We start from the raw sequence: 27002 nt of genomic DNA, 5'->3' as shown, positions 1-27002 counted from the left end.
TGGAGACTAAAGCTAGATTTCAGTCCCAGACATGTAGCAGACCCTCCCCCATTCTTGGAATCATTTGCCATATGCTGTTCCCTCAGTAAGAAATGTGTAACAGCCAGAGGCTGGGGTCTGTATTTGTACAAGCACAATGGCAGATTTCTGAAAGTTAAACAGTATGGGTGATGTAGAAGGTATTTGGGAATATAATAGGGTCCATACTTTACAGCCCTCAGGAAAGCCCTATGGCCCGTGTCATAGAGGAGGTCAGACTAGATGATCACAGTGGTCTCTTCTGTCCTTAAAATCCAGGAATCTGTGAAAGTCTCCTGTAAAAATTTCCAACTATCTCAGCAAGGTTTAAGATTCTGGATTTTGATACCTATTCATCTTATTGAAAAACCTTGGTATTTTATCTTATGTATGCCTGATCTGTACAAAGTTTACAGTTTATGAAGGATGTATGACACATGCCTGCTTGGCCTTAATTTACCACTAATAAAAATGGCTTCTGCAGTGCTGTGGGCTCCATCTGAATATTTGGAAGCACCAGACAGCTCAGTGGCTGTTAATATCACACAGTGCTGCTGAAATGAGGTTGCAGCCCAGACTTCGTGCCTTCCAGAATGTTTGGCACAGTACAATTCTCCAACAGGCACTGAGGAGATTCCTGACCTAGTGAAGAATGTTAACAAACCTGATTCTTTTGTAGAGCCCAGAATCCATTTGAGACAGGATTATAACTCTAGTGGATTTCTCTACCAAGATCAAACAGTTCTCATGGCTCTTAAATTAGGCAAAATCCTTCAGTCTTCAGTTGGCATTTACTCAGGACAAACCTGCATTTAGAGTCAACTGAAGATTTAACCCACAGACATTTTAAAATCAATTAATGTTTGGGATGAAGAAGAATAAAAATTGTCTTTTGGAATCTGGCTGGCTCAGAAAGAGGGCTGTATTGTATTTCAAGCTGCCATAGCAACTTTAGTGGCAGGAACAATTAGTGCAATGAGCACAGAAATCTATAGCTACATGAAAAATAAAATTGAACAGTATCTGCCTTCACTTCTGAGATTACATTTCAAATCAACTAATATCCTCAGACCTTGGAAACTCAGAAGACTAGCTCTCTTGTTTTGCCCCATTCAGGTTCATTTGGAAATTTTTACAGGTGTAGCCTTTTATTTTATTTAAAGTGAGTTTTATAACATGGTATTACATCACTGTGAGTTCAGCACTGGTGGTTACGGTTTCAAGCTTAACAGAGTGAAAGTCACCTCTGCTATTGCTTCAGAGTTAGTCTCTAGGAATACACAAAGACCAAGAGTACTGACCACACGTACATTCACCAGTACAAAGTCTAGTCTATTTTACAAGTTTTATTAAAGTTACAATTAAAGTTATGATTACCCAAGCATATAGGAATTCTATACAGACCTATGCACGAGTTACAGATACAGTTATACTCACATCCTTAACAACAGTGTTAGGGTCTGAGGGGTCTCTCATGGCTTGATCATCAGTAGAGGGATGGTTCCTGCTGGAGTCTCCCAGAGAGAACTCAGTTGTCTCATTCTGGGCATCCCCTTTTTATAATGTGATTCTGTCTACACCTACATTCTGTGCATGTCCATAAAAGTTTCCACCCTTTTTTCTCTCATTGGTCTGTGTCCCCTGGAAACTTAAGGGACCCCAATTTTCTATAAGCTGTGTAAGTTTCCTTTGTTCTCATTAGGATTGACACACAACCTGTATCCCGTGGTTTAAGACGCATCTGAGACAGATGCGCCTTTATGGTATTTTTATGACCTAATATTAAGCTTCTGGATAGTTTTGTGCAATATTATCACTTAGTACCTCTTTTACCATAATCTTAGAGCATTCCGTTATTTCTTGGTCATTGGCTTAAGGAATCATTTCTTCTCTCCAAGGCCTAAAATAGCTAAGCTAAAGTCTTGCAGGCCTCAGCCTACAGGTTCTTGCATTTCAGCTTGTCTTACTCATGTCTAATACTTGGTTCCTCTAAATACTGATCAATCTTATATTTTTATAATCCTACAAATTAACTTTACTGGGAACGCATTACTTGGAAGTAACAGAGGTGGAGAAGGACCTCGGAGTACTTGTCAATCACAGGATGACTATGAGCTGCCAATGTGATTGGCTGTCAAAAAAGCTAATGCGGTCTTGGGATGCATCAGGCAAGGTATTTCCAGTAGGGATAAGGAGGTGTTAGTACTGTTATACAAGGCACTGGTGAGATCTCATCTGGAATACTGTGTGCAGTTCTGGTCTCCCATGTTTAAGAAGGATGAATTCAAACTGGAGCAAGTACAGAGAAGGGCTACTAGGATGATCCGAGGAATGGAAAACTTGTCTTATGAAAGGAGACTTAAGGAGCTTGGCTTGTTTAGCCTAACTAAAAGAAGGCTGAGACGAGATATGATTGCTATCTATAAATATATCAGAGGGATAAATACCATGGAGAGAGAAGAATTATTTAAGCTCAGTACCAATGTGGACACAAGAACAAATGAATATAAATTGGCCATCAGGAAGTTTAGTCTTGAAATTAGACAAAGGTTTCTAACCATCAGAGGAGTGAAGTTCTGGAACAGCCTTCCAAGGGAAGCAGTGGGGGCAAATGACATATCTGGCTTCAAGACAAAGCTTGATAAGTTTATGGAGGAGATTATATGATGGGATAGCCTAATTTTGGCAATTAATTGATCTTCAACTACTAGCGGTAGATATGCCCAATGATCTGTGATGGGATGTTAGATGGAGTGGGATCTGAGTTACTACAGAGAATTCTTTCCTGGGTGTCTGGCTGGTGAGTCTTGCTGACATGCTCAGGGTTTAGCTGATCACCATATTTGGGGTCAGGAAAGAATTTTTCCCCAGGGAAGATTGTCAGAGGCCCTGGGGTTTTTTAGTCTTCCTCTGCAGTGTGGGGCACGGGTCATTTTCTCGAGGATTCTCTGCACCTTGAAGTCTTTAAACCATGTTTTGAGGACTTGAATAACTCAGACATAAGTTAGGGGTTTGTTACAGGAGTGGGTGGGTGAGATTCTGTGGCCTGCATTGGGCAGGAGGTCAGAATAGATGATCATAATGGTCCCTTCTGACCTTAAAGTCTATGATTCTATGATAATTCTAATTAACATACAATGAATATATGTAACATAACAAATTGATTAATCATAACATCACACAATAAATAGATACTAAACTAAAATCATTGGCTACACAGGAGACTTTCATAGATTCCTAGATTCGAAGGCCAGAAGGGACCACTGTGAAGATCTAGTCTGACTTCCTGTATGACACGGGCCATAGGGCTTACCTGAATTAATTCCTGCTTCAAGTCAAATAGCTATGGGTTGAACTAGAACATATCTTTTAAAATAACATCCAGTCTTTATTGAAAAATTTTCAATGACGAAGAGTACACCACACCTTTTGGTAAATTGTTCTCATGGTTAATTACCCTCAGTGTTAAAAAATTGCACCTTATTTCTAGTCTGAATTTGTCTACAATCAATTTGCAGCAATTGGATCTCGTTATAACTTTGTCTGCTAGAGTGAAGAACCCTCTATTATCAAATTTCTATTCCCCCTGTAGATTTTTATAGGTAGTGATCAAATCACCCCTTAACCTTCTCTTTGTTAAACTCAAGGAGCTCAATCTACTTAGTTTATCACTATACGGCATGTTTTCCAGTCATTTAATCACTTTTAATGGCTTTTCTCTGAACCCTCTCCAATTTATCAACATCTGTCCTGAATAATGGGCACCAGAACTGGATACAGCATTCCAGCGGTGGATGAACCAGTACCAAATATAGAGTTCTTTTACTACTGGGTCAGAAGTCATTGGTGGAGAGGGTCAGTTCCCTCCTAGTCCCTTCCTGGGGCTGTGTTCCAGTAGTCTCTACATTTTAAACATGTTAACTGTATGCTTAATTTGCTTGCAATAGGTGACATCCTGCCACGCTGCATCACTTTTGAAAGCATCTTGTGATGTGCTACCCAGGAATTCTGATCCGCATATGTCAGTATGCACCGATGTTCATTACTTCCTCATGGGATTAACATGAGCAATGAGTGTTACCCTCTTTTTATGTCAAAAGGGAATCAGTTGGGAAAAAGTCTGTTACTCTAAACAAGATCAGGATGCCCACAGTCTGGAGAGACCAGTTTTAATTAATGCAGCTAGGACACTGGCTACAGCACGAATCTGGAGAATCCTACACAGGCTGCAGCAATGCTTAATAAGACAAAGAGGGTATGATGGGTTTGGTCACAGAGACCCTCTTGGGACTGTCATCTGACGTGCTGAAATTACCTCTGAGCAGTTTTCCCTGCCAGCCTGGGACTCTAGAACCCTGCCTTGTTGACCCAGATACGCTAGCCTGCTGCAACACAGACCCAGGGCTGGTCCATGCCTCCAAAGCTGCAGACTAAACTGAAAACAGCTCAGCAGGTTACCTATCTCCAGCACCCAGATACCCAGTTCCCAATGGGATCCAAACCCCAAATAAATCTGTTTTACTCTGTATAAAGCTTATACAGGGTAAATTTGTAAATTGTTCACCCTCTATATCACTGATAGAGAGATATGCACAGTTCTTTGCTCCCCCCAGGTAATAATCACTAACTCTGGGTTTATTAATAAACAAAAGTGATTTTATTAAGTATAAAAAGTAGGATTTAAGTGGTTTCAAGTACTAATAGATAGAACAAAGTAAGTCACCAAGCAAAATTAAAGCAAAACCACGCAAGTCTAAGCCTAATACATCAAGAAACTGATTACAGGTAACATCTCACCCTCAGAGATGTTCCAATAAGCTTCTTTCACAGACTAGACTCCTTCCTAGTCTGGGCCCAATCCTTTCCCCTTTCCTTGTTAGTTCCAGCAGACATTCTAGGTGGTAAGCAGGGTTTTTCTCATGACTGGCAGCCCCTTTGTCCTGCTCCACCCCCTTCTATAGCTTTGGCACAAGGCAGGAATCTTTTGTCTGTCTGGGTCCCCACCCCTCCTTCTAAATGGAAAAGCACCAGATTTAAGATGGATTCCAGTACCAGGTGACATGGTCACATGTCACTGTAAAAATCCTTGTCTCCATTCCCCATGGGCTGGCCCACACATACACAGGAAGGCTTTCAAGTAACTAAGGCCATTTACAACTGATTCTTTCTGGAGCACCCTTAATGGTCTCCACTTAATATGTTTACATCAGTGATACAAGTTTATCTCTTATTCTTCTAACTCCAGATATAGAAATAATACATGCAAACAAATAGGATGAGCACACTTAGTAGATTACAAGCTTTCTAATGACACCATATCAGGGGTATTTAGCATAAAACATATTCCAAGTATGTCATATTCATAAGCATATTTCCATAAAGCATATGGAGTGCAACATCGCAGAGGGTTAATTTCATGTTTTAATACATTTCTGTGTCACAGAACTTTGAAGTCTTGACTGGCCACAGTGGCACTGGAACATTTTAAATAGTGGTGGTGCTGAAAGCCAGCCCCCTTACCTTTGTCTCTCTCCTCCTCCCCCAGATCTGGGGCCAGGAGCCGGGCTGTGTCTCTAGGAGGGGGGACCCAGACACGGGTAAGGAGGCTGAGGGGGGTGGGCATGGGGAAGGCAGCCAAGAGCCCCGTGCACACGGGGGGAAGGCAGCTGGGACCCGTGTAAAACGTAGGGGTGCTGCAGCACCCTCCGCTCCCCTATTTCCTGCACCTATGACTGGTCACGTCTCCTCTTTGTTCAACCCATTGTAATCTAATACTGTCCTCTCTGGGATAGAATTTCAGACTCTTCTCTTGAAATTTCTTTCTACACCGTGGAATTCAGGCTGCGCAGTATATACTGCAAGACAGTGAAATCCATGTTTCTGGTGCATGGGGCCTGGGGTGCGATTCATGTAAAACATGAAGACCTCATTCTGACCTTATTGTAGGGCACAGGTTTGGCTGTCCTCCAACCAATTCCTGAGGGAACTGAACCTTGAGGCTCAAATCAGAAAGCAGATACAAGGAACCACCTATTTGTTTTTTCAAAATCTCGTAATATTTAAGCCAATCTTGAGATTTTCAGGGGGCCTGACTTTATGGTTCTTGAGCTCTTGAGGTTGGCCATGCCATGCTTTTTTCTCCATGATCTATTTAGACAGGGAAGCTCTGAAGAAGTATTCACACTGGACACCCTCAGGATAAACAGGAAGGAGCTGATGGCAAGGCATTCTCAGTGAGGGTTCTTTCCTTTGGAAAACACCTTCCCCACCCCTGCCCCTGGTCTGAAATAACCTAGATGTCAGCACGTTTGGGTTATGCAGCAAACTGCATTGTTCTCAAAACGCTGGCTAGGAAGCAAACATGTCCTGAGGGAAATGCACAGGAAAATAGGAAATCTATTTGTCTTACTGTTACTGCATTTGTTGATTATCGTATTTTGATGTTAATCTTTCTTTTTGATATGTTATTGATTGATTGATTATTCTTTAATCACCTGTTGGAGGTTTCTGGAGTCTCCAGATGGGTGCTTCCCGCTGTGGTTTTACAATCCAAATGGCTAACTTCAGGAAATGTGGCAAATCTCTGGGTTTTAATTAGGAAATTTTATGGCAAAACTGAAGCATTAAATTGTGCAAATATATTTCCAGCACTGTTTTGTGGGGTTTAAAAAACATTTTCCATTTCAGTTTGACATAATTGGGAGAAATGTCTCATGTTTTACAGAGCATTCTCAGCAATTATCAATACAAAGTAATTTTAAAAAACCTATGTAGTAGAATAGGTGTTAAAAATGTAAGTAAAGCTGTCTTTTAAAAAAAAAACTACTCCCCAGATGGATTGGGAAGTGCACTGAGCTCTAAGTAACTTTTGTAAACTCCTAGGCTGTTATCAGTTTGATTGGCATTGTCAATATATTATTTCCTATATATTTTTTAAAAAGTCTGTGTATGGACTGTATTTAATTTTGAATTTGAAATTGATAAATTAATGGTATTCTCCAATCCATTTAATCTTCAAGGCTGTTTTTTGTCTTCAGTCAGATGAATTCATATGTCAGTAAAGGCCAGTCCAAAAAACGAATCTCATCTGGACAACGGATTGCTGTTTTTCCCTTTGATTCTGCTGCTCAGTCTCTGTGAACCTGGCTCTATGTTGTCCTCATTGTACATGCTGTGTGTATTTTTATTACATACACAGCGCATGCAATGTGGACATAATAGAGATCAATATACATCTGATGAATTTTAAGGAGATAGTGATTTATATTTCATAGAAATATTTTAATATGTTTTTGCAAACTAAAATTCCTCACTGGGGAAAATCCATTGTGTGTGTGACAGGGTCTCAAAACTACACTGCAAGTGAAATTCACTCTTATATAGAGGGCTAGCACAAGGTCTGTGTATCATTTAATTGTTACTGAAGTCCTCAAAATGATATTTAAGTGAGATTTAAATGGTGCTGAGGCCTTGTGCTCTGCACTGGCTGCATTTCATCCTAGGTGCATATTTCACCCTCTACTGCTGTAATTCACTCTGAGCTATTTACTGGTTTTGGTCTCTCTGTACCATACGTCTTCACTAATAGAGCAGGTCACATTTTCTCATTCAAAACTTTTTTTAATGAAAAATCACCTTTTAAAATATAAAATAAAAATGTTGGAAACTTTTCAGGGTTCAAAAAAGAACTAGATAAGTTCATGGAGGATAGGTCCATTGATGGCTATTAGCCACGATGTGCAGGGATGGTGTCCCTAGCCTCTGTTTGCCACAAGCTGGGAATGGGCGACAGGGATGGATCACTTAGTGATTCCCTGTTCTGTTCATTCCCTCTGAAGCTCCTGGAACTGGCCACTGTCAGAAGACAGGATACCGGGCTAGATGGACCTTTGGTCTGCCCCAGTATGGCCGTTCTTAAGTTCTTAAGGAACTTAAGGAAAAAATATAAACAAAAGAAATAGTATTTTTCAGTTCACCTCATACAAATACTATAGTGCAATCTCTTTATCATGAAAGTGCAATTTACAAAAGTAGAATTGTTTTTTTGCATAACTGAGCTCAAAAACAAAACAATGTAAAACTTTAGAGATTACAAGTTCTCTGAGTTCTACTTCTTGTTCAGCCAATCGCTAAGACAAACAAGTTTGTTTACATTTATGGGAGATAATGCTGCCCACTTCTTATTTACAGTGTCACCTGAAAGTGAGAACAGGCGTTTGCATGGCACTTTTGTAGACTGTGTTGCAAGGTATTTATGTGCCAGATATGCTAAACATTCGCATGCCTCTTCATGATTCAACTTGTAGATTGCACAATCTTTTGTTTATCTTTTTTTACAGAGAAAATATTTGTAATAAAAATAATCATATAAAGTGAGCACTCTACACTTTGTGTTCTGTGTTGTAACTGAAATAAAAATATTTGAAAATTTAGAAAAACAAATCCCAAAATATTTATAATAAATTTAAATTGGTGTTCTTTGATTAACAGGGCGATTAAAACTGTGATTAATCTTAATTACATTTTAATATGATTAATTGTGATTAATTTTTAATTGTTTGACAGCATTAAGAAAATGTTTTGATTTTCAACTTCTGTATTTTGTAAAAAATATTTTTAATAGTTTAATGGAAACAGCGTGTTTAATTATTGCTTTTAACAAAACATACCATTTGTGATCAGTTCTAAATCACTGAGTTCCTGGAGAGACTCAAACCTAACATTAGCAAATGGGCCAGATTTTCAGAAGGAGGCCTCCATTTCTGGAGCATCAGTTGGCAGTTTTGCACATGAAAATCACTGGTTCACAGGCTACTTTGGGCAGATTATCCCCACAAGTACTGAAATACCCTGAATTGCAGGCAACATTATTGTAAGTGCAAGGTTTCTACCTGCAGATTTTGTAGAGGATGCAGTAATACAAATGGAGGCCCACTTCTTTTTTGGTTCTCTTACTGTTTTTTTAATTTGGCTCATACATTTAATGTGAGCCTTTTGCAGGGTGTTTTTATAAAATTCACAGATGGCTTGTCGGCACTTCGCTCTTGTGACTGTTGCCTGTGGTCGGTGATATGTAGATTAGAGAATACGAGTTAGATTCTTACAATGTCAGAGTTAAAGTAAATGAACAGACTGTATTCAGATATGTGAAAAAAGGTGAACTATCATAGTGGTTTAGTGCACTACTCCGTTTTGTATGTGTTGCATAAATGGCGATGGTATGATATAGTGGTGTGACTCTCATTAAGCAATCATCTGTATGACCTGATATTTTATGGAACTTGAACATCTAGCTTTTACGTATGGAAAATGCTCTGACAATCTGTGTGTGAGAGATGGCATCGAGCCGTTTACATCTGATAAAGTGTGCAGGGACAGCCTTGTAAATAAAAAATCTGATGAAATGAACTTCTGCTGGGCTAGGGAAAGCTGTGATGGGGTAGTGCTCAAATTAAATGTTGAGGTGTGGGCTCAGCAGCCTCATCTGATTATCTGCACCTGAGGCTACAGAAATCTCATTAAAGCCCTGTTATTAGATGATGAAAAATGCAACCCTGTCTCAGTGACATGTCTGAGGAGTCAAAAAATGTTCCCCTAGTGCCAGTGCAGTGCTGCAAGAATTAATTTACTTGGCTTGCTTATATCTTTTCTGAGGAGACAGTGGGGGGACAAAGCTGTAAGATGTTTACCACTTCTTCCTGGTGCTGAGGAACCTCAGCTGGCTCTGACCTCAGACCCTTAGTCCTAACTCTAACAGGCGGGCTCCGATTCAGTCCAGGGTTGCCATCGGCTTATTTAGTTTTGTGGATTTTATTATTTGATCCTAAACCAGTATTTGTATTTATGCAATTAGTCAATATGTCCAGCTGCATAATAGCTCACACAGACTCCAGTGTCTAGAACAAGAAAACAATTTCCTTAGAGCATTAGCGAGAATTACTTTTGTTTTTAAGAGGTGTCACTGTTGCATGCAACCAGCTTACAATTTTTAATGTGTTTTTTCCAATCATTATCTCTGTCATTGCCACAAGACAATTGCTCCACATTCTTATTTTGTTTCTCTGATGCTTGTAATGGAAAGAAAATTTCAAACTCGGACAGCTTTTAACTAAAGAAGAACTCAGAATGCCCCATTCCCCAGTTTAATACATGCTAAAGAATATGATTAAGATGTCATGCTGTTAACTTAAATAATAGCAAAAGACACTTTTGGCTGTGAGGATAAGTTGCCATCTATGAGGGTTAATAGTTTTGAGTAGGTTGCTACTATAATTTTTTCTGTCATTTTTATAACTAGATGTCTTGCTACTCTGTGCACATGTGTATGGATTTCTCTAGCAGTTTTACTGGTCAGACAAGCTATAGCTATGGTTGCAAAACTGTTTTTATTCTAACCACCTTCTTTTAGAAAAGCATGTAGCTTTTGGAAACGTGGTGTGGCAAACAAGGCTTTTTGTACGATGGTGATTTTAGAAAGTTTGCATGAAATCCCTTCATTTGTTTTTGGAGTTGATGAAAGAGATTGAAAACATGTACATTCATTTTCCTTATTTTTCTCCCTTCTACAAAGTTACAACTTAAAACCTGCTGAACTTTGAAAGGTTTCAGCTGTGTGAGTTTTAAGCCTTATAATAAGCACACGTTTTGCTGAGTGTGAAAACAATGGTTAACAGACAAGGAAGTTGAGAACATTTGGAGCTGCTGGACCAAGTGTGTACAGCAGAAAATGTCATTAAGCTGTGAGCTGGAGCACTTTAAAATAGCCAGCAGAGATAATTAACTCTCCGATTTTTGGTTACAGACATTTATGAGCTCAGCTGAGGATTGCAGGAGGTCACACCACCAAGTTTACTAGCTTTGGAGCAAAGGGCGATAGAGTGGCTTCACTCTGAAGGAGGAAGTTATTAAGGGAAGCCTGCCAAAACTGCAGCTGCAAGAAATGAGGAGCTGACCCTGCGTATTTCAAGTGGGGAGAGAGTCTCCTTCTGCGGCATAAACAAGCAGTAAAGGGCTCAAGCAAAATGTGTTGTTCACTTTAATCTTTGTAGGACTTTAATAGTAGCTAACAAGGCCATCAAGCCAGCCATTTCCCTTTCTCTGTATACTGTAATTTTATTTTGATGAGATGATTGATTTGTTTCACTTCCAACATTGTTTACTAGATCCCTTAAAATGTCCTTAAGCCACTCACTGTCAGGACTTGAACTGTATAGGCAAAACAGTTCAGCAATCAAGTCAAAAGCCACAGAAATGGCGTGACTAGGAATACAGCTCACAGACAGATTATAAAAAGAAAAGGAGTACTTGTGGCACCTTAGAGACTAACAAATTTATTAGAGCATAAGCTATCGTGAGCTACAGCTCACTTCATCGGATGCATTTTCCGATGAAGTGAGCTGTAGCTCACGAAAGCTTATGCTCTAATAAATTTGTTAGTCTCTAAGGTGCCACAAGTACTCCTTTTCTTTTTGCGAATACAGACTAACACGGCTGCTACTCTGAAACCTGTCATTATGCAAGGCACTGAATTTAGCCGTATAGAGTGGAAATCTGTCAACTTCATGAGCTCCTCTGTTTTTTCCACCAAATGCATCCGATGAAGTGAGCTGTAGCTCACGAAAGCTTATGCTCTAATAAATTTGTTAGTCTCTAAGGTGTCACAAGTACTCCTTTTCTTTTTGCGAATACAGACTAACACGGCTGCTACTCTGAAACCTGTCATTATGCAAGACAGATTATAGTATGCTTTGCTCCCATGCAACAGATAGTCCCAGCGCTGGCTAGGATACACATACAGTGTTGCCTCTGCTCACGGAGCCATATCATAAATCTTCACTCTGCATCACTCTGTGTTCCTGCTTAATGAATAGGGGAAACAGCTATCACCACTGAGTGATCAGGGAATGGTCTGTGTGCAGCACGGCTCTCATGAGCTTTGAACCTGGGATTGTTCCTGTCATTGGTCCTAGCAAAGAAAAAAAGACTAATCCAAAATCCTTCAACAGCCATGAGCCTGAAAACAGTCTTCTCAGGAAAAAAAACCCCACAGATTACTCTTGAATGACTGAACTAATGAAATTCCCAATTAGTCTGATTTAATTTGAACTACGTTATGTAGCTTGATTTGGAAAGAATATCAATTAGAGCAGTGTAAGACTGGGAATCCCAAAACATGAATTAAGATCAAGAGCTTTCGTGCAAACTATCATAGAGGACTCATTGTGACATATAATTTGTGTGTGTCTGTGTGTGTGTGTGTCTGTGAAAGGAGAGAGAGAAGGATTTAACTACATGGGTATCATTATGGAGTCATGTACCAAGTCCCAAGTTACTACCTTAAAAGTGTGCCCCATGTTTTCCAGAGAAAAATTGGGGAACTGCGCTCATTTGGCATGCAGTTACCTGTGTGTCTGTAGAAGAAATCACAGAGGTTGTCAATGACTGCTCTGTTCAACACTGACTTAATAGTAGGGACTGCCAATAGTCCAGAATTTTCCTCATTGTCTCCGGGAATCCATCTGCTCCGATCATGGCTCCAGGAGGTACCACATACAGATACCACACAAAGTCCAGCTCAATTTACTGATAATGCCGCTTCTACAATTACTCCACACCCTAATTCCTTTGCCTGCCATTCATAGACAGGGGAAGGGGGTCTAGCATTACAAAGCATAGGAGGAGCTTAGAATCTGAACTCTCTGGGGCAGCAGGAGTTAGGAGCATCACAGAGGTGAGGCATTTGCATCTCAGGAGGAAGGAGTGACTAATGCTGAGGCTTATTTACATCTTAATTATAGAGTAATTGTAATAGCAGTTGTATAGAGTACTTCGACTTTTATTTCTTGGGCTCAGCTTGAATTAAGCAGCCATCTTTTAAAAAATGTTAAATGACAATGTACATTTTTGTGTGTGATTCTGATTCCTCCATTAACTTCCTGCTTGAGGAGGCTGAAATGTAACAGCCTGAGGTTTTTCAGCTTTGCCCGTGCTGCTGGATGCCCCATTCAACATCGGGGGTCAAAGGGGCAGCATCTGGAGCAGAGGGATGTTTGGCAAGAGAGGCGACATCATTGAAAGGGAACAGTATGGCATGGCCAAAACCCTCAAGTGCACCGAAGCTTGTTCTCTTCCCTGCTTTTTGACTGGGTTTCTGTGAGCCCTGAAGTCTTTGCTGCACGGTTTGGGGGTGGTGCAAGAGGTGACTTAGCCAACAGTTGCAAGGAACTTTATGAAGAGTACCGTTTGCTGGAACATGCCTGAAAATAGGCAGTGTTGTTAACTAGCTAAGACTGTCACAGGTGTGCTGGTCCTGTTAATGGTGCTTTTATGGAGCCTTAGAGCGGTAGTTGGAAACCCAGACAGCTGCAGTGGCACAGGAGCTAGCTAGTAAACAGGGGAGTTTGAGTGGGAGTTTGCAAGGGGAGTTTGTATTGTGGTGCTTGTTTGGGGTTTGTTTTTGATGGGGGGGGGGTGGTCTTTTTGGTGTGGCTTGTGTTTCCCAGATGAACGGGACTTAGGTGGGAAGGTGATGACAGATACAGAGGCAGCTGTGACTCCTCTAGTGGAAGACACATTGAGGATGACTGGATGTGGAAGCTGTGGTATGTACATGATCCTGGAGGGGGGACCTGGTAAGAGTTTTTTCTGCATGAAATGCCGTCTGATAGAGCTGATGGAGGAAAAGATCCGAGGTCTGGAGATGCAGGTGGAAAGTCTGGTTGAGTTTAGGAAGGGGTTTGAGCAGATGATGGAGCAAAGATATGAGGTATCTGAAGGGAAAAGCTCAGACTCACGGATGGAAGCAGGGCTGGGGAATTTTGAGGGGAGACTGGGTGAGGAAAGTGGTCAGTGGAAGCATGTGACTAAAAGAACCAGGCAGAGGAAAAGACGGACTAGTGAAGGAGAAATAGAGCTTAGGAACAGGTTTGCAGAGTTGGAAAATGAAGAAGGGGCTCAGCAGGTAGTTGCTGAAGGTGGAAGGGTAAGGAAGAAGAGAAGAGAGGCTAGTCCTATAGAAAAAGGGGAAGAGTCAAGGGAGACTACACCAAATATGAGCCCCAGGAGGATACAGGATGGGTTGAAGAGGATTATAAGGGAAAATAGGTATGGAAAGAAATTGCAGCCAGAGGGAACAGGGGAGAGACTGGAGAATAGCACTGTTACCAGGAAAAGGCAGGTCTATGTGATCGGGGACTCTTTATTGAGAAGAATAGACAGGCCTGTAACCAGAGCTGATCCAGAGAATAGAAGGGTGTGCTGTCTTCCGGGTGCTAAGATACGGGATGTAGACCTGAGGTTGAAAAGGATCCTAAAGGGAGCGGAAAGAATCCCCTAATTATCCTTCATGTGGGAACAAATGATACGGCTAGATTCTCGCTGGAAAGTATTAAGGGAGACTATGCTAGGCTGGGGAAGATGCTTAAGGAAATTGAGGCTCAGGTGATCTTTAGTGGGATCCTGCCTGTTCCTAGAGAAGGGCAACAAAGGTGTGACAAGATTATGACTGTCAACAGATGGCTTAGGCAGTGGTGCTATAAGGAGGGCTTTGGGATGTATGGCCATTGGGAGGCATTCATGGACAGAGGACAGTTCTCTTGGGATGGACTTCATCTGAGTAGGGAAGGAAATAGACTTCTAGGATGGAGGCTGGCACAACTGATAAAGAGAGCTTTAAACTAGGAATTTGGGGGAGATGGTTGGGAGATGTCCAGGTAATCTCCACGCCAGATTTTAGCATTGAGAGGGAAGAAGATGAAGTAAGAAAGGATATAGCCGTGGGTAGGAGAACGTATGTAAGGAGCGAGGGCGGTGTGGATACTAGTCTAATAGGTTATACTGGCTGTAGAATGACTGTGCCTAATAGGGTACAAAATGTGAGCGAGTCCAAACAGCAAAAATTAAGATGTTTGTACACCAGTGCGAGGAGCCTAGGTAACAAAATGGAGGAACTAGAGCTACTGGTGCAGGAAGTGAAACCAGATATTATAGGGATAACAGAAACATGGTGGAATAGTAGTCATGACTGGACTACAGGTATTGAAGGGTATGTGCTGTTTAGGAAAGACAGAAACAAAGGTAAAGGGGGTGGAGTAGCATTGTATATCAATGATGAGGTAGAATGTAAAGAAATAAGAAGCGATGCAATGGATAAGACAGAGTCCGTCTGGGCAAAAATTACATTGGGGAAGATAACTAGTAAAGCCTCTCCTACGATAGTGCTTGGGGTGTGCTATAGACCTCCGGGATTTAATTTGGATATGGATAGAGCCCTTTTTAATGTTTTTAATAAAGTAAATACTAATGGAAACTGCGTGATCATGGGAGACTTTAACTTCCCAGATATAGACTGGAGGACCAGTGCTAGTAATAATAATAGGGCTCAGATTTTCCTAGATGCGATAGCTGATGGATTCCTTCATCACGTAGTTGCTGAACCGACTAGAGGGGATGCCATTTCAGATTTAATTTTGGTGAGTAGCGAGGACCTCATAGAAGAAATGGTTGTAGGGGACAATCTTGGCTCAAGTGATCATGAGCTAATTCAGTTCAAACTGAACGGAAGGATTAACAAAAATAAATCTGCAACTAGAGTTTTTGATTTCAAAAGGGCTGACTTTCAAAAATAAAGGAAATTAGTTAGGGAAATGGATTGGACTGAAGAATTTATGGATCTAAAGGTAGAGGAGGCCTGGGATTACTTTAAATCAAAGCTGCAGAAGCTATCGGAAGCCTGTATCCCAAGAAAGGGGAAAAAATTCATAGGAAGGAGTTGTAGACCAAGCTGGATGAGCAAGCATCTTAGAGAGGTGATTAAGAAGAAGCAGAAAGCATATAGGGAGTGGAAGATGGGAGGGATCAGCAAGGAAAGCTACCTTATTGAGGTCAGAACATGTAGGAATAAAGTGAGACAGGCTAAAAGTCGAGTAGAGTTGGACCTTGCAAAGGGAATTAAATCCAATAGTAAAAGGTTCTATAGCCATATAAATAAGAAGAAAACTAAGAAAGAAGAAGTGGGGCCGCTAAACACTGAGGATGGAGTGGAGGTTAAAGATAATCTAGGCATGGCCCAATATCTAAACAAATATTTTGCCTCAGTCTTTAATAAGGCTAAAGAGGATCTTGGGGATAATGGTAGCATGACAAATGGGAATGAGGATATGGAGGTAGATATTACCATATCTGAGGTAGAAGCAAAACTGAAACACCTTAATGGGACTAAATCGGGGGGCCCAGCTAACCTTCATCCAAGAATATTAAAGGAATTGGAACCTGAAATTGCAAGCCCATTAGCAAGAATTTTTAATGAATCTGTAAACTCAGGAGTTGTACCGAATGATTGGAGAATTGCGAATATAGTTCCTATTTTTAAGAAAGGAAAAAAAAGTGATCTGGGTAACTACAGGCCAGTTAGTTTGACATCTGTAGTATGCAAGGTCCTGGAAAAAATTTTGAAGGAGAAATTAGTTAAGGACATTGAAGTCAATGGTAAATGGGACAAAATACAACATGGTTTTACAAAAGGTAGATCGTGCCAAACCAACCTGATCTCCTTCTTTGAGAAAGTAACAGATTTTTTAGATAAAGGAAACGCAGTGGATCTAATTTACCTAGATTTCAGTAAGGCGTTTGATACCGGGCCACATGAGGAATTTTTAGTTAAATTGGAGAAGATGGGGATCAATATAAACATCAAAAGGTGGATAAGGAATTGGTTAAAGGGAAGACTGCAACGGGTCCTACTGAAAGGTGAACTGTCAGGCTGGAGGGAGGTTACCAGTGGAGTTCCTCAGGGATTGGTTTTGGGACCAATCTTATTTAATCTTTTTATTACTGACCTTGGCACAAAAAGTGGGAGTGTGCTAATAAAGTTTGCAGATGATACAAAGCTGGGGGTATTGCCAATTCAGAGAAGGATCGGGATATTATACAGGAGGATCTGGATGACCTTGTAAACTGGAGTAATAGTAATAGGATGAAATTTAATAGTGAGAAGTGTAAGGTTATGCATTTAGGGATTAATAACAAGAATTTTAGTTATAAGTTGGGGACGCATCAATTAGAAATAACGGAAGAGGAGAAGGACCTTGGAGTATTGGTTGATCATAGGATGACTGTGAGCTGCCAATGTGATATGGCTGTGAAAAAAGCTAATGCGGTTTTGGGATGCATCAGGAGAGGCATTTCCAGTAGGGATAAGGAGGTTTTAGTACCGTTATACAAGGCACTGGTGAGACCTCACCTAGAATATTGTGTGCAGTTCTGGTCTCCCATGTTGAAAAAGGATGAATTCAAACTGGAGCAGGTACAGAGAAGGGCTAGTAGGATGATTCGAGGAATGGAAAACTTGTCTTATGAAAGGAGACTTAAGGAGCTTGGCTTGTTTAGCCTAACTAAAAGAAGGTTGAGGGGAGATATGATTGCTCTCTATAAATATATCAGAGGGATAAATACAGGAGAGGGAGAGGAATTATTTCAGCTCAGCACCAATGTGGACACAAGAACAAATGGGTATAAACTGGCCATCAGGAAGTTTAGACTTGAAATTAGACGAAGGTTTCTAACCATCAGAGGAGTGAAGTTTTGGAATAGCCTTCCAAGGGAAGCAGTGGGGGCAAAAGATCTATCTGGCTTTAAGATTCTACTCGATAAGTTTATGGAGGAGATGGTATGATGGGATAATGGGACTTTGGTAATTAATTGATCTTTAAATATTCATGGTAAATAGGACTAATCCCCTGAGATGGGATATTAGATGGATGGGATCTGAGTTACCCAGGAAAGAATTTTCTGTAGTATCTGGCTGGTGAATCTTGCCCATATGCTCAGGGTTTAGCTGATTGCCATATTTGGGGTCGGGAAGGAATTTTCCTCCAGGGCAGATTGGAGAGGCCCTGGAGGTTTTTCGCCTTCCTCTGTAACATGGGGCACGGGTCACTTGAGGGAGGCTTCTCTGCTCCTTGAAGTCTTTAAACCACGATTTGAGGACTTCAATAGCTCAGACATAGGTGAGGTTTTCGTAGGAGTGGGTGGGTGAGATTCTGTGGCCTGCGCTGTGCAGGAGGTCGGACTAGATGATCAGAATGGTCCCTTCTGACCTTGTATCTATGAATCTTATTTTCTTATTTCCTGCTGGGAGGCATTGCAACAGCTCCTGATTTTTCAAACATGAATCAAAAGGCAACCTAAAGCAGAGAGATGATGACGTTGGTGGTTTGTTGCACCCAGGGATCCTACCCCGGCTTTCCCTCTTCCCTTGCGTTAAGACAGGCCAATGTCAGGACAGACCTCACCCCAGGTACAGATGGTGCATGGGACCTACACTGTGGCATTTGGAGTTTTCAGGGGCCTGTCATATGGCCCAGTTTAGGGTTAGTGAAATGGAGACCATCTGCCTGAGGAGATGCTGAGCCAGGTCCTTCTCCATGGAGCTGGAGTGGGGTAGCTGGTCTCCTTCCCTCCGTCCACCATGGTGCAGAGATGTCTTCATATGTCTCATAGCAGCAGTCTGAGGTGATGCAGGGTTATTACCTCCTCCCCAGAGGTGGGCTGGGAACCCCTTCCCCTCCATCTGCAGGGATCCAGCAATTCCAGCGTCATTGGGTTTTATGGTGGGGTTTGAAGGTCACTGGCTGCACTCTGCAAATGCTTCAATGTGTACTGAAATGGGCATGTTCAGCCACAGACAGGTCTTCAGAGTGCAATTTGCCCCCAGAAATTTGCTCAGACTGACCCTCAAATTAGCATCACCTCAAACGTCACCAAATTTGCAATCCAGGAGTTTGGACAGAGAACATCCTTCTACCCAGAGACCGGGGGCTACTCCACATTGCTCAGACATATTCTAGATTTCTTAGTGCCTGTAATCCTGCCCCACTGATGCTCAGCACTGTAACCATGGCATAAATGAGGAAGCAAAGGGAAGAGTACCATGTCTGATTATGGCGTGTTCGCTCTCGGTTGGATCCCTTCCCAGCCTCGACGCACTGCCTGGCAACTAACCTTGGGCTGAAAGTGCAGTCAGGGGTAGTTGTCCAAGACACTGAGGAAATGTGGGATGGCTTCAGACAGAGGAACCTCAGTGAAAATCACGAGTCTATGTAGTATTTTTGTACTGAAATTTCACAACAGCTCTTAACTTTGTGAGCTGAGCCCTAGAACATCCTCCTGCTGCCTCCAGTTTGGACCAGATTTCCCAGCTGCCTACTTTGATTTTCACTATGTTGATTCTGTAACGAACCTGCTGCCCCCAACACAGCCCAGCATGCTCGAGGGATGGACATACCTGTCGGAGAGGAAAGGAGGACAGAAGTGCTGAGTCTGTCTGTGCTACCAGGATTTGGCCCATGTGAATCTGGATGAAGCTTGCTCCCACTGCCTGGGACTGGAATGGTTTTGCTCCAGAACAGAGCTTTTAACCTGTGATGTATCCTATGCTGACAGCTGTCCTGCTGTGACCCATGCAGATGTGTCTGAACTGGTATTTAATAGCTTCTGAGTCTCCAGTGCAGTGAAGGATCTTTTCAGGTGGCTGTGCCATTTCTTGCAGAAATAATCTTCTGAGGACCATGAAGGGGAGTGAGCCCGGATGACTGGTGAGCACTCCCTGTCCCCGCGTTCTGGCCAGTGCTGCTGCTCTAGCAGGCCGTGCAATGCTGTGATGGAGCCCTGGGTTTTGCCTTTTCCAATAGATCTGTAGTTTGTCTTATGCAGTAAAACGTATTCACTTCTGCTCTTCTTGGGGGATTAGAAGTGAATTACCTCAGTGATGGCTGCTGCCCTGGAGGAGGCGTCCCATCCATGTGATGCTGACGCTACGGAGTGTTCTGCCAGCAAAGGGCAGCTTTACATTTCAGCCAGAGCTGCCTAGGAGACGCTCAGCAGAGGTACCTCATGGGAGCCCGCCGTTTAGTCCAGGCTATACGAGGTGGGGTGTGTGTGAACATACTGGCGTAATCTTTTAATGTTGGGTATTGTTAGATACAGGCTTTAATCCTATAATACTTGAGATTTTCCATCTGTAATTTGCAATTTCTAAACTCACAAAATAGTTTTATTTTCCTTTGTTTTCATAACTCTTCATTGCCTTGTAGGGCTTTCTCCCTCTAAGCTAGGGTGACCAGATCACAAGAAGAAAAGGAGTACTTGTGGCACCTTAGAGACTAACAAATTTATTTGAGCATAAGCTTTCATGAGCTACAGCTAATAAATTTGTTATTCTCTAAGGTGCCACAAGTACTCCTTTTCTTTTTGCGAATACAGACTAACACGGCTGCTACTCTGAAACCAGATCACAAGAGTGAACTATCAGGACACATTGGGTGAGCGGGGGGGGTGGAGGGGGAAATGAGAGCCACAGGTGCACAGCCCCGACCGGAGCCATGAGAGGGGGCGTACAGCCCTAGGAAGCTGCAAGAGGGGTGTATGGCCCCTGCTGTAGCCACACCACAAGCCACGGGGCAAGGACTCATGGCCCCAGCTCCAGCCCCCAGCAGAAGCCACGGGGCTGGGAGCACAGATTACCCCTCTCTCCCTTCCTCCCTCCCAGTGCCCTTCCCCAGAGACCCACCACCACAACTAAACAATGCCCCACACAGACCCCCACTGCCCAGTGCCCTGACACACAAAGACTTCCCCCACTGCCCAGCACCCCCCAACAGGCCCCCACTGCCTAGCACCCCTGACACACAAACCTCCCCCACTGCCCAGCGCCCTCCACACCTTCACAGCCCATCACCCCACACACAGCTCCCAGACACTCACTCCATCATGCCCTGCCCCCTTCCCTGGCCGCACTCACCAGCCCTCCTGGGAGGTCTCTGGCTCCTAGGGTCAGAGCGGTGAGGGGGTGTCCAGACACTCCACGTGCTGCGCCCGCCACAAGCGCAAGCTCTGTGGCTCCTATTGGCCGGGAAAAGCACCACTGGGAGCTTCTGGAGCCACGGAGCTTGCAGGCGGAAGAAGCCCACAGAGCCCCCTAACCCCCCTCCAACCCTAAGAGCCAGAGGGACCTGCCAGGAGGTGAGGTGGGGAGTCCTGGCAGTGCCTACCCGGGGCGGTTCCCAGGAAGCATCTGGCAGGTCCCTCTGGTTCCTAGGTTTGGGTCGGGTCGGGTCGGGTCGGGTGGGGGGAGGCGGAGGGCTCTCTGCCCGCTGCCAGCACCTGCAAGCCCCGCCCCCGCAGCTCTGATTGGACAGAAGGGAGCTGGTGCAGCACGCGGAGACCCCTTCTGTGCCCAGGGGCTGCCCGCATTGCAGGCTCCTGCCAGCGGGCAGGATCTGGGGGCTGCCCCAGGAAGCGCCGCCACGCCAGCCCCGGGACTTTGGCGGTGATGGTGAATGGTCCGTCCCCAATATTGGGACAAAGGGCGTCCCGACCGATGTGCAGTTGGGATGTGGGACAAATGGGTTAAAATCGGGACTGTCCCAATAATATCGGGACGTCTGGGCACCCTATTCTAAGCAGTCCCTGTGAATCGTCAGTGGCTGTCTTTGTGTTTGATAGTATTCTGCCCCTACCCTTGTTGGGAGGCTGGTTGTAATCCTTGGAGAAGGCATTAGCAAGGACATTAGGGCTGGTCTACATTAGAAGGCAGCACTGGTCTTTGCTAGAAGTGTGATTTTTAAACCAGTTTAGTTTCCAAGGGCTGCAAAAGGCTGTGTGGACAGTTTTATTTTGGTTTATTTCAGTTTAGCTTAAAATGATCAGGAATTCGTTTAAACTAAACTGAAATAAGCCACTCTTAAACCAGTATGAGTGTCCAAAAAGGGATTTGCTCTGGTTTAACTTAAATGGGTTTGCTTCCATTAGGCGTAGAAATTGATGTGAGTCGGGTATTTCTTTAAAAAAAAAGAAAAGGAGTACTTGTGGCACCTTAGAGACTAACAAATTTATTTGGGCATAAGCTTTCGTGAGCTACAGCTCACTTCATCGGAGCATTAGCTCACGAAAGCTTATGCGCAAATAAATTTGTTAGTCTCTAAGATGCCACAAGTACTCCTTTTCTTTTTGTGAATACAGACTAACACGGCTGCTACTCTGAAACCGGGTATTTCTTTAGTACAATCCTGTTTGTTTACAGAAAATGTCCACAAAGTACTATTTCCCTGAACACAGTAGGAACAACAATAGCAGGCAGTTTCCTTTCGCAGTTTCCACACTTGTGCCTTTCAAGCTAGTACTCTGCCCAAAAGATGTTCTCTCTTGGCTTCCTCCCAGGGTCACAATCACACTGTGTCTCTTGCGGTCTGCTTGCTTTCTAGTTTCTTCTGTACACACTCAGACAGCTGCGACCAAATGAATGCCCCTGCCCATACATTTGCAATCAATCAGGCCACATGGCTCTGATTCTACTTAGGCCTTGCCATATTGGTCTATGTCTTGGTCAGTGGCTTCCAGTATTTCAGCTATGACTAAACAAATGGCTGTTTAGTTGCTCTCTCATTTAGCCTGAATAAAAGGGGGCGAGCAGGTTCATCAGCTTTGATGAAGTCTGTGATTGCCCATAGATCAAAGACACTCTTGCTATATTATCAAAATCGTGTGACAAACAGAAAATTCTCTTGATTTCCCTGTAAGAAATATTATGTCTTGTGAGATTAGACTAAAGTTGTGGGCCGTGTGTCGTTTCCTGAGCGAGAATGCAGAGGTTAATCATTTTTAGTTTGCAATTTGTTTCAGCTCAAGCAGTGCCGGCAAGGCATTATTGACTGGGGCCATTGCTGTAGCTGGATTCCAACCCCTCTCAGCTGGGGAAGGCAGTCCACCAGAGCACTGCCCCAGGGCTTTAGTTAGTGCGGAACAGAAATCCATCGAAACATAAACACAGAGTTAGAGAAGCACCTTAGACTACATCCAGGTCCCTCTATTTGCGCTGACCTGCTCTTGTTGGGTTGCTTGTAGTCCTTTATTCACCTGATGTGTGGTGAGGCAGCAGGTGAATAGTTCTCTGCTGTGTGTGGATAGGTCCTTTACCTCCTTCGTTTGTTGGTAGCCACATCACTGATCACAGGGATTCCTCTGTGTTACAGTGCACTACTTTTAAAAGAACCATGTACATTAAAATGCTTATCTGTTTTGGAAATATGTTTCCGGCTTCTGCAGTGGCAATTTTCTGTAAGCATGAGTGGCCTGAGGAGTGGGCTAGTCAGAGCGGGTTAGTTGTAAGACTTTTTTAAGAGACAGAAAACCCCTGTGAGGTTTTGTTTTGCTGTGGAATAAATAAATAACCAAAAATGAACATGATCCTAAGTCTTATATTATTAAACCTCTTGCAAAATGGGCTGCTGTTTGCCAAGTGTGCTGGTCACCCGCTCCATTTAATCAGTTCTCCAGACAATGACGGGAATCTCACAGCCGCCACGGCAGCTCCTCAATGTTTCCCAGTAGAATAGCCAGCTGAACCTGAGCAGCCGTGCACTGGTTCACGACAGCACTCGGGCCCCTCAGCCCTACTGCCAGGCAGTCCTCCTACAAAGGAAGATCATTTAAATAATGTAGCGTGACTTGCGCTGTGTGTTTCTGCCACGTGCCACGTTTGCATTTCAGGGGCAAAGAGGGCTCCTTCCTGCAGCGTCTGAATCAGCTTTTCTCCCCAAAGATTTGTCCTGCTCCTCCTAGAATGGATGAGGAGTTCACAACACCAGTGGCTGTGGAGCACTTCTCGTCATGAGAAGCCTCTTTGTGTGAGCGGTTTGGACTCTGGTCCCCTCACCAGCGTCAGCGCCTGAGCTCCTGCTTGTGAAGGAAAGAGTGCTGGTCCTCAGGGCTGCCCACCCGCGCCGGTGTGCTGAGTGAGATGGGCAGGGTCCCTCGTAATGGCCCTTCTGCCCTTCCTCCGTCCTTCTTTCTTCTCTTCTTTTTCATCCCTTCCTCTTTTCTTTCTGTTTTAAAACCTCTTGTCTCAGCCTTTGACACTGAGCCCCTCTGGCTGCGGAGGTGTCACGTACTGGCAAGAGCCACTGTTTGTAGTAGGGCCAAGTCAGAACGACACCCTGCCGGCAGACAGGCTCCCCGTCTCTGGGCTGGTGGGGACAGCCAAGTCTCAGCTTTAAGAACAAACAAACAAACATCAGCACATCCTGTGACAGTGCTTGTGTGAGGAGAGAGGGAGAGGCCTCCCTTTGGCTGTGTTCCTGTGTCACGGCCAGCAATCTCTTCCTTTCCATCCTAGGACAATCCCAACACTTCAGTAGTTACTGCTTTTCTGCTCCCGTTCACCTTTCTGCTTCAATTCCCGTTCCGCGTCGTCCCCCCCCCCCCGGCTCTGGGGCAGACACCTTCTGTGTCCTCTCGGTCTCAATACAGTGTCCACTGTTCCTGGCACGATCAAAAGGGAAGAGTGCCCCAGGTGTGAGGGCTCCCTCCTGGTGTAATGGCAGGTTGTGTTGTGCAGATTTGTTACTACCCCGCTGCACTGCACATCCATGGTTGAGTCTCATGTTAGACTCTACTGGACAAACGGCATGTATTCCAGCCCCACTGAGCAGACAGTGTCTGGGAGGGCTGCAGTTCTTCCCTTTCAGTATCAGATAGGATGGGAGAGCATAGAAAGGGAACAAACTGGTGGGGGTTGAAAAGCATTTGAAAAGAGGCCTGGAGGAGTAATGGAGAGGACTGAAAGAGCAATTCTGGGATTGGACCTGACTGGGCCATGGGCAAATAATCATTCTGAACAAAGGGTTAAAATATTGACTCCACAAGAGAGTCAAAGGCAAGGAGAGCAGAGAGAACAGGGAAGATCCGAATCTGTTTCACTGTTGCAGGCCGCTTGTCCACCCCTGTGGTCCCCTGGCTTTGGGAAGTACTGGTCCTGTATGTGTGCTCAAGAAGATGTTTGTTGGCTGTGTATGGCCAAGACCCTGTGGAGAATGACCCTAGTACGTTATCGTCCAAGCCTTGTCAGAGCACAGGCCAAGACAGTGTGCGCCATGCAAGGAATCAGCCTTTACTCGCCCAGGTTGTGTGAGTTGCTGCAGTTATGTGTTCTGCCCAAAGTCTAGTGAAAGCTGCCCTGGCACTCAGATGGCAGGGTGCCCTAGCTGTTTGCAGAAGATGGTTTTTTTTAAAAACAAAAGGAGTACTTGTGGCACCTTAGAGACTAACAAATTTATTTGAGCATAAGCTTTCGTGAGCTACAGCTCACTTCATCGGATGCATTCGGTAGAAAATACAGTGGGGAGATTTATATACACACACAGAGAACAAGCATCTGATGAATTGAGCTGTAGCTCACGAAAGCTTATGCTCAAATAAATTTCTTAGTCTCTAAGGTGCCACAAGTCCTCCTTTTCTTTTTTGTGAATACAGACTAACATGGCTGCTACTCTGAAACTTGTTTTAAAAAACAGTGACCATTGTATCCCATTGTTCAGGATTAACAGAATTTCTGTGCGTAGTTTTGGTCCATCATTTTGCACTTTATGATGGAAAACAAGGGGCATTACCTGTGAGCTGAATCAGTCTGGCTCTGATTGTCTGCCCCCTAGTGTAATGGTAACACATTTTAAATCATCACTCTTCAGTTCCTGCCTGATAAAAAGGCCCTGTTTCTGGCCTGACACCAAGGTCAGGCAGGAGTGACTGTAATGCATCCGATGAAGTGAGCTGTAGCTCACGAAAGCTTATGCGCAAATAAATTTGTTAGTCTCTAAGGTGCCAAAAGTCCTCCTGTTCTTTTTGCGAATACAGACTAACACGGCTGCTCCTCTGAAACCTGCATGAAATCAGTGGAGTTACAGTGGTAAAAAAACTCATGTGAGTGGAGAATCAGGCATTGTAAGCTCAAGTTTTTAGGATACAGTCATTCATTTATGGATGTGCTGGGGCTGAGGATTTATTTCCTTCTCTGTCTTTATTAACGTTCTCCTGTTAGTTTCTCTTTAATTTAATTCTCTTTCCTTATTGGGCCTACAGTCCCTTCGTTATTTATTGTTTCCTTGTCCTTTGTAAGTATATTTTACATAAGAAACAATGTTATAGACAATTAGATTATTTATTGTGATTTTTTGCCTTTCCAGTACTTACAGATTCTAGTATTCTTTTTATGCTTTTGACACTGATACTCTAAAGTTTCCTTTGTCCCGTTTTTGTTGTTGTCCTTGAATACCTTTAAACCCCCCCCCCAATGTAACATCTTTGTCTGCATTAATTTTATGTTATGTTTATGAATTTAAAATACAATGGGTACATACCAGGGAACTGGACAAAAATGGCTGTCCAGCTCCAAAGGGTACTTGGTGCCAGTACATTTTGAGTGCCAGTGAGAGTTACATGTTCAGAAGAGATATAATACAAGTAATTTAAATGTTTCTCTCATGTTTGACTATATTTGTGGTGTCTGATTGAGTGGGTTAGCAAAATAGAGACAGATGGCAATAAATTAATTCCAACACATCATCATCACAATGCAACCATTCTAACTTCTCTGCTGCACCCACTCCAACTGGAGCTTCCCCGTTTAAATGTCCTCTGCCGCTCGCAATAGCATCCTGTGTAAGGACACAGTAAGAACTGCAGCTTGAACATGAGTTAAGAATTTGTGTTACATATAACAGTTAGAATTTCCATTGCTTCAGGAAATGAATAGTAAATGACAAGAGGAATTGACTGGAATTAAACTGTACATTCACAATCATAATGTGTGAGAGCCCTACCCCACTCTCCTGAAGTCAGTGGGGGACAGGTTGGCCTAATATTATCAGCTGAATTTTAAAGAAATTCCCTTTTCATCCTACATTGACAAAACTGATGCATAATCAGTACTTAATTTGTGCCAGGGCTTGTCAGGGCTGAGCCTGGCACCTCTGGGCTCAGCCGTTCAGAGCCCTGGGACCTCTGGGCTTGCTGCATGAGTTATGAATGTAAAAAAAAATTGCTTGAGCCCCAGCACCCGTTTCATTACAAATTAAGCGCTGTGCATAACGTTAGATATCTGGAACAGGGAAAACAGTAGCATCAATTAGCAATCTGAACAGCAAAACCAGATA

At 43.3% G+C, this 27002-nt stretch overlaps 1 protein-coding gene across 5 annotated transcripts in view; it reads left to right on the top strand.

Annotated features, from left to right (window-relative positions):
- HTR2C (5-hydroxytryptamine receptor 2C) overlaps positions 1–27002 on the top strand; it is a 435189-nt gene that overhangs the window by 152282 nt on the left and 255905 nt on the right. The gene's annotated exons all lie outside the window — the stretch shown is intronic.

Source organism: Dermochelys coriacea, chromosome 9 (genome assembly GCF_009764565.3).
Source record: "Dermochelys coriacea isolate rDerCor1 chromosome 9, rDerCor1.pri.v4, whole genome shotgun sequence".
Classification (NCBI taxonomy): Eukaryota; Metazoa; Chordata; order Testudines; family Dermochelyidae; genus Dermochelys; species Dermochelys coriacea.
Note: the sequence above shows the minus strand (reverse complement) of the source record. Positions and strands in the feature narration are given on the sequence as shown.